Source organism: Diceros bicornis, chromosome 4, assembly GCF_020826845.1.
Source record: "Diceros bicornis minor isolate mBicDic1 chromosome 4, mDicBic1.mat.cur, whole genome shotgun sequence".
NCBI classification, from domain to species: Eukaryota; Metazoa; Chordata; class Mammalia; order Perissodactyla; family Rhinocerotidae; genus Diceros; species Diceros bicornis.
This window is the reverse complement of record NC_080743.1, coordinates 53,668,795-53,677,073: the sequence shown is the minus strand read 5'-3', so window position 1 is coordinate 53,677,073 and position 8,279 is coordinate 53,668,795. Positions and strand designations below refer to the sequence as shown.

General features: G+C 48.8%; 3 non-coding genes across 3 annotated transcripts; 1 reads left to right on the top strand and 2 right to left on the bottom strand.

Annotated features, from left to right (window-relative positions):
* Nucleotides 1–1,792: 1,792 nt before the first annotated feature.
* On the bottom strand, nt 1,793–1,864 carry TRNAH-GUG (transfer RNA histidin (anticodon GUG)). Its single transcript has one exon. It is a non-coding gene; the product is annotated as a tRNA-His (tRNA).
* A 766-nt stretch (nt 1,865–2,630) lies between these two features.
* On the top strand, nt 2,631–2,704 carry TRNAN-GUU (transfer RNA asparagine (anticodon GUU)). Its single transcript has one exon. It is a non-coding gene; the product is annotated as a tRNA-Asn (tRNA).
* A 4,567-nt stretch (nt 2,705–7,271) lies between these two features.
* On the bottom strand, nt 7,272–7,344 carry TRNAV-CAC (transfer RNA valine (anticodon CAC)). Its single transcript has one exon. It is a non-coding gene; the product is annotated as a tRNA-Val (tRNA).
* Nucleotides 7,345–8,279: the final 935 nt, after the last annotated feature.

The following is an 8,279-nucleotide window of genomic DNA, read 5'->3' as shown; positions in this document are numbered from 1 at the left end:
ATCTTCTTGATCCAGTCATCAGTCGAGGGACACTTGGGTTGCTTCCATACCTTGGCTATAGTGAATAATGCTGCGATGAACATAGGGGTCTCACCCTCTTAATTTTTATGGCACTTTCCCAGGTAGAGTCCCCACGTTGGGCCCATTCTACTCTTAATGCGCAACTGGTGGAACCTAAGAGAAGTCTAGAAGGTTCACAGAGGAACGTTTGAAGCACGGTAGGCATTTTTATTTAAGCGGGCATTCCAAAAACACAAAACAAACATATCAAGCTCACCTGTGCCTTTTCTACAAAGATGGGGAAGAAGAATTATACATAAACAAATGGAAAACGTCATAGATTGGACTTAAGTGTCTGCTGTTTCCACTGAAGTTCTTCTTCCCTGGATACGCTGGTCAGTGTCTTCTCTTTCTCCAAAATATGACATCCAGTGCCAGACGCTAAAATCGGTTTTCTGGTTCCAGCCTACTTTTCCCCCTCTGCATAACTCTGCCTCTTCCTCCTCTTCTTTCATATGCAGAAAAAGTCAGCTCTCCCTCAGCCTCCGATTTGCAACATGGCACCCGAAGATCAGTTTAGCAAATTGGGGACCCTCGGTGGGACTCTATGACAAAAACAGCATGAAGAGGAGTTCTCTGGTTGGCCCAATCTGGCAGATGAAAATGTTGAGGCACTGCCAAAAGTTCAGAACTAGCAGAGGTGAAACCACTGGATCACTGAAATAGTCATTAGTAAATGTTTATTGTGCACAAAAAGACAGTTCAGGAAATAGGAGCGCTCAAACCAAATATGGAATGAGGCTCAGAGGTATATCCGTTATAAAGCAGCTCACACGGTGAGGAGGCAGTGGCTGTTCGTTCTTCACAGTGATTGGTGGCTATTACATTAGAGTTTTACTAGTGATAGGGAATTGGTTAAAAGCAGTTACCTCACATCAATTTTGGGGAACGGTTTAAGTTTCATTTATGATTTTCAGAGGCATTAACAAGAAGTGGCCATAGTTAAGTTCTACTTGTTTTGCAAAATAAGCTCAATTCGCTTTCGCTTGTATGACTAAACTGGTTTGTCTGCTCAGGGGAATTTTCAAGTCTGATCTCACAAATCAGACATTTGTGTCTGATTTTAACAACTCCCCCCTTTTGGTCATGCTCTTACCCCTAGAGCATGACCATCCAGTACAGCCTTACTCTCGGTTACCGCTGTTGATGTAGTCAGGCCGAAGAATCACATAGTCGCGGTTTCCGCTAGCCGAGTCGTCAGGACGGAGGGTCATGTAGTCACCGATATCATCATTTATGCGGTTACCGTCGAGTTCTTCCAGGTGTCGGATCCTGATGGACACCATTTGGCGCGCGAGGGGCTGCCGACAGGCATTAAAAATCCTTGAGAGCATACGCCGCACCAGAGAGGTTAATATGATGGCTCTACGGAGAACAGCAGCCAAGGACTGAAAACGCCCCCGGGGCACAGATTCCCAAGAGCCAAGGTTTAACCAGCTAAGCAGGTCTACGGAAGAGGTGTCACTTATCTGATGAAAAATTTTATCTTGGTCTTTTAGACCCTTTAGATTTCGAGTAGCACAGAAACAACGTTTTTCACCAATTGTACCACATGAGCCTCCTTGCTGAGCAGTTAGAGCATCCAGGACGCTCCTATTTTGGAGTACCACGGAAGATAAACCATTTACCTCAGTTTACTTCTGCTCAGACAGAACGGCCCGGTCCCCAGGTTAGCGCACTGTAGGGTTTCGACACAAAGTAAAAGCGAAACACCAGGCATGACAGATAACACTGCCGTGACTCGGATTCGAACCGAGGTTGCTGCGGCCACAACGCAGAGTACTAACCACTATACGATCACGGCGCGCCACAGTGCCGGCGTCAGGCCCTGTCGTCAAGCCCGGTCCTTGCTCGACGAGTTTTGATGTTACATCACTCCAATTACTCCGCTGCTTTGTTCTTGTACAGCGGCAGGTCCTCCTGTTCTTCTCTTTCGTGCCCGCTCTCCATTTTCCCCTCCCTTCCTTCCTCTCCATTCCGGTACACGATTAAAAAACACAACAAAACAATTCCCGTCTCCCCAAATCCGGCCCGCGTCTCTGCACAGGCCTCCTGGGAAGCCTCGTTGTCCTCCGACCACGCCTCCCCCGCTTCTTTCCCGCCTCCTCGCGTTTGCCCCTTCCGACTACCCCCGACCCCGACTTCCCAGCTCCCGCCCCCCACCGACCGCAGCCCAGCCGAGCGGAGCGAGGGGAGCGCCAGCGGCGCAAACGGTCGGGTGAAGGCGGAGCAAACGGGAGGAGCCATCACCGGAGCCCAGCGGGTGTTCAGCTTCCCTTGGGACCCACTCGGCTCAGGCCCCGGGGGTCGCGGCCCCGGGCGTCTCCGTGGCGCTGGCATCTAAGGGGGTTGTGGTGCAAGGCGGGGCGAGGCCGTTAGGCTGCCCTTTGCCTTTGCAATCACCCAACGCATGGGTTTCAAAGGAGACGAACACGCTGGCTGCGTCGCCTCCCCCTCTCCGGTTTTCGAGGATTTGGAGCCTGGACAGCTGTCCTGCAAAAGGCAGGTGGCTGCGCCTAGCGGTGAATGAGTGCTTGCTCTCTGGGGGGATGAAAATATGGCATCACCGTGTCTCTGTGGCGCAACCGGTTAGCGCGTTCGGCTGTTAACCCAAAGGTTGGTGGTTCAACCCCACTCAGGGACGCATCTCGCCTTTTTCAGTGTTTGCAATTGTTTCTACTGTTGAGGGAAATAATCAATAATCATTCTATAGCAGAGAGTTATATTCAAATCAAGCCAAGGACTATAGCCCGGGGAGTGCATCCTTCTCAAGGGAAGAAAGTGCTCCGAAGAAGAATGGTTTTCAGTACCATTATATACCATTTCCAAACAAAGAGACATACACTAAGCATGACAGGGGTACACTCTTTCAAGGATTCAAGGAGATATTTTCTTACAGATTAGCACGTACACAGCGGATCAACATGACCCTGGCCTCATGGGAAGGAAAATGTACCTTCAAAAAGTACTGGCGTCATAAGAAGGGAGGCATCAATTCTCATCTTCCAAGAGTACATTCTTTACTTTGGGATAATGATTAAAGCGGATGTACAATGAATGTTTGACAGGCCGTAAGTCAGGTTTCTTTGGTTTAAATAAAATTTAGGCCAAATTGAGTTTAAACCAGAATGGCTTCCCCATACACCTCAAGATATAACATTTTCTTGCATCACTACTCTGCACATCCTCTCACGTAAAGGTGGAGAGAGGACTCCTCCACTGCCGCTCTCCCGTTCTCTGTGTCTTGTGCCCCACAGGAGGACCTAAACCAAGATCATAAGATCATCACGGATCCTCACAGAAGAGCTCGGGAAAACGTTTGTTTGTACCAGTATTTATTTAACCCTTTCCATATACTTTTAAAATTAAGTTGGTTCTATGACTTCATGTCAGCACTCTTGTACACATATCTTTGGCCACTTGTACTAGTATTTCTATAGGGTAGAGTCCTGGAAGAGCAATTGCTCTATCATAGTGTTTACATGGTTTCTATATGATTCCATTTTCTCTCCTTTGTTGGCTTATTACCTACAACTCTTTGTTATTTCAGCGACTGCTTTAGGACTTATACATCTGTAACTTACCACAGTCTGCCTTCAAGTGATATCATACCTCTTCACATTTCTCCCACACTAAATCTGGTTCCTGGACATTCTCGCCCGGTCTCTCTCCCCACATGTGTGTGTGTGTGTGTGTGTGTCAGTCTGTCTGTCTCTCTCTGTTCCTCATATTCTAGGCTGCTCCCAGTCTTACCCACTTTCTTCTCCTCCGTTTCAGCTTTCCAGAACCTCCCATCAGATGCCTTCAATCATCAAGCATTTATTAGGTGCTCACTAGGTGCCAGGCCCTGCTCTGAGAGAGATGCTGCATTCAGAGCAAACCCTAGGTCCCTGCACTGTGGCGCCCACATCTGGAGGCATCAAAAAGGGGGGCAGGTACGTGGGAGCACAGCCGGTTCATGCCCTTCCCAGTTGCTTCCGCCAGCCCTGGCCTAGGGGCACTCACGGTGACCGCCACGAGAGGAGCATGGCGCAGAATGGGAAAATGGATGACTTCAGATCTAGAAGTCAGGAAACCAAGAAAGAGGAAAAATTTTTTCTTGAATAAACAAGCAGTTCAGGAAAGCAGCAGCCGTCCAGTGACGGCTCCTCACTTCCTGGAGCAGACACTGCATGTGTTTTACACTTCTTAAAGTGACAGTGATGGCAGGGCTCACCAACATCCCCTAAGGGTACCCACACCTCCTCTTAACCTGTTAACATACGGCACTCTGTAACCTATAAAAATATGCAGTAGCATTATATTAACACAGTGTTTTGTTATTTCTATCTTAGTTAGAAAATCTCTGGGCAAAGATTATACATTAATTAACTCAATTTAATATCAGTCATAGAACTTAAAGATAACGATAGATCTTAAAATCGTAAATTGAGTTGACACATCATAAAGAAATACATGTTGGAATCATATATCAGACGATACCTAAAAATGTGTCCCCAAAAATGGCAAGTGGAACAACTGAGTCACTATGACTTCTAGAATTATTAGACTTAACCTACATTTAGAAGATATCCTATGGTGTATATAATTTACTGGAATAGATAATTTAAAATTTTATAAATTTAATATTTATTGAAGTGAAAGTTTGGTCATTTGACCAGTAAAACCAGTATAGGAAATTTAGGCAGTTCAGTGTCATTAGGATTTTGAAGAGAAAATAAACCCAAGACTTCTATAAACTAGAGTACTATGCATCCACTATTTTCTACATTATTAGAAAATCTGGAAGACAACATAAAGTAGTTTTTGGCCAAAATAATTAAATCAGTCTAATGCATATGAGGAGTCATCTTTAGAAATGTGACATGACATAAACATTTTCTATGCCATTATATGTCAATTATTAAAATGCTTTAAAGTATTTAAAAGTATTTGAGATTCATCCTTATTATCAACTTGAATTTTTTTCTTGTAGGTAGCACTGTGACCACTAATCTATCTACAGCTAAACCTTTTTTTTTTTTTTTTCCCTGAGTCACAGGTTCAGCAAGAAAGGAAATGCAAGGAAAAACCCCATCAATAGCATCTTTGGACTCCACAGGGACCCTGGAAATAGAAGCTCTGTCACTATCCCACTTTGGGGAGAGGCACAACTGAGTATGCAGCACAAATCAGGATGCCTCTGTCTGCTTGGACTCAGACTGAAGCCAGGACCAGGTCAAGGTCAGGTCAAGACAAGACTAAGCACCATTGTCACAGGGCAGCCGCCTACCTGACAGCCCCAGATGCACAATTCTGGAAAGCTCTTGAGAACTCTTCCCTTCCCTCTGATGGATTTTCCTCCTGCTCCCTTCATCCTCCCACCACAGGAAAGGATTCTTCACCTTTTTGTTGGGTCAGAACCGTTTCAGATCCCAGCAGGGCACAGAGAGCCAGGCAGGAGCCAAGGGGGCAGCTGCACTTCCCTGAAGAGTCTCCCTCAAGAGGCAGGCAGTTCTAGAGCTCAGACTGACCCAAGACTCCACTGCCTGCCAAAGCAACCAGGAGGGGTCTGGAGGGCAGTGGGTGCTTGGGGGATGACAACCTAATCTGTTCCTACAAGTGCAGGGCGGGCCTGGCCTGCACTATCCTTTAGGTGGAACAGGGGTCACGTTCCTGAAAGGGCAAGAGGGGCCTCCTCCAGAGGACAAAGCCCTCCCCTGGCCTTGGAGGAAAAGTCTTCCAGCTGGTTTGAGGGACATTGCCAAAGGAAAGGAGCAACAACGGTCCACTAAGGATTTTGAGATGTCTGCAATTACTCTCAAAGGATGCGGCAAATCATATATATGGAGAGAGAGTGAGAAAGCAAATGTGGGAAATTGTTAACTGGCGCATTTAGGTGAAGAAATAGGATGTTACTCTTCTTGCAACTTTTTTGAGTGTTTCTTTTTTCTTCTCTTCTTTCTTTCTTTCCTTTTTTTTTTTTTTAAGGAGCGATTGAAACTCAAGTCCAAGTTCTCTTTAGGTGAAAAGTCTGAAAGTGAGACACTAGGTTTCTGAGATGAAGGGAGAAGGAGGGCAGGCTGGCCATCACATCTCACCTGTCCCAGCCTGGGAGATGCCTTCGCCCCTGAGGCCTGGCCTCTGCACAGAGGCTCTTCCCTGCATCTGGACTTTGGGGCCCACACACCTCTGGGGATGAAAAGGAAGAGTCCTGCGTGGGGAGAAGTTGCCAAAAGACTTCCCTGATCCGGAATCAATCTGGGAGCGGCAGTGAAAACGCCAAATCCTAGCCCCAGACGACCAGGGAGCCACGCAACGACTAATTTTGCCTCCCCAGACGGAAATTCTGAAAGCAAAGGTTAGATTTCTGAGACCCAGAGAGCAGAAGTGGAGGCGATTCCCAGGGGCCCAGGGCTGAATGCAGCTGTGCAAGGCTCCCAGCCCTTACCCCGCAGCTCATCACTCCTCACCTCTCCCAGCCTGGGCGACGCTTTGGGCTCTGAGGCCTGACCACGAGGAAACTGGTCGGTGTTCCGTTCTAGTCCAGCTTCAGCACTGTGTGCGGCAGAGCCAAGGACATGCTCTCTTTGTGAACTCCGGTTTCCTTCTGAGTAAGGTGCGGACTCAGCTCTCAGGGGGTGAGGAGCGGAGTCCGTCTGCTCCTTGATCTCTGAACTGGCTCAAGGGGCTCTCCTGATAACGGCACGTGTACAGGCTCCTTTTGGTGCCCAGACCAGCTCAATCAGTGGAGCATGAGACTCCATCTACGTGTCTTGGACTGGAGCCCCAAGTGCAGTCTTCGGTTCGTTTTCTTTTGCTCGGTCCCGCAAATCAGCCTGTTCCGCAAGTGTGCTGAGGTGGGGGAAAGCCAAGCGTGCTTCACAGGCAAGAAGTTCTTGGTTTTCAGAGACATGATACCTGTCAACCTGTAGAGAAGATTTAGGCGCTAGATGAGAAGGTGAGGGGATTTCTGGATCCAAAGGTAAGCTGAAGTCAGCCTAGTCCTGTGCCCTCTTTGGACGAAGTGACTGTGTCCTGGTCTCCAATCTGACTCAGAGCAGACAAACAAGGCCTGTTTCCTAGTGCTGAGTAGGCTTTCAGGTAGTAATTGAAATTCTCCCACGTTTCTTGTGAATCAAAAATGCAACTGCGCCCGCTCCTCCACGCCCCGCCCCCCCTTCTTTTTTTTTGTTTTTCAAACATGTAGGTAACTTTCAGGAAAAGGAGGTTGTCTCTGGCCGGTTTTGAACCAGGGACCTTTCGCGTGTGAGTCGAACGTGATAACCACTACACTGCAGAGACAAGGAAGTTGTGTTTGGACCTAACGCGCTCTCTCTCTCTCTCTGAAAACCTTAGGTCCTGCCACAACCATTCTAGACACCGCTTTTTAATTGAAAAGGGTCCCAGGAAGCACCAGCGACGCGTCAGGCAAGGAGGCTGAGGCTCCGGAGAGGCCTTGGCTCAGGCTTCTGGGCGTACCCCGGAAGCGAGGGTCCGGGGACGCCACAGTTTGATTTCGGGATCTCGGATCACACGCAGGGTTTCCATTTCTAGAAGTAGGCGCCCTTGTGCAGGAGTCGTCCCCGCTGATCCCAGCGCCCGGAAGCTGCACGAGCCGGCGGGTTAGGTGCGTCTGAGCCCCAGGCGCCCCTCTGCCGCCCAGCAGTGTGGACGTCCCCACTCCAGGGCTGTGGACCCGCGCCTCCGTGTCCCTTTTCACGGCCCCGGCAGTCAGTGCTCTTGGCAAACGACCCGTGCTTCGAATTCACCCACGAGCTCTAGGACCCGCTCTCCCCGCCCTCCCCTCTGCTCCCACGCACCCGACCGGCATGCTCTTCCCTCGCAGGCCCTTTCACCTTAGCGCTCTTCTGCTGTCCTCTTGGCAAAAGGTGGTCTCTCTGGTATCTTCTGGGTAAAAGGGGTCCCTCCGGTTCCTGCCTGGGCTGCTTTAAAGCCATTGACGCAGGCCTGTGGCCATGACCATCTAACAGCGTTGGGTAAAATCTAGGCGATGGAGTCAAGGGATGGAGAGCAAGCACAAAAAACCGCTTTTAGTGGCACAGAGCTGAAGAATGGCACAGCCATGACTAGGGAGGCAGTGATCACCTGACTCTACTCATTTCATGAGCATCTATTTCTACCTGGCGTTTAGGAGTCTGAGACTTGGGTGGGCTGCCTTGGAGTATCTCTCTATGGCTCTGCTGCCAGACCTGAACAGGCCGGTGGTGACACTTGGT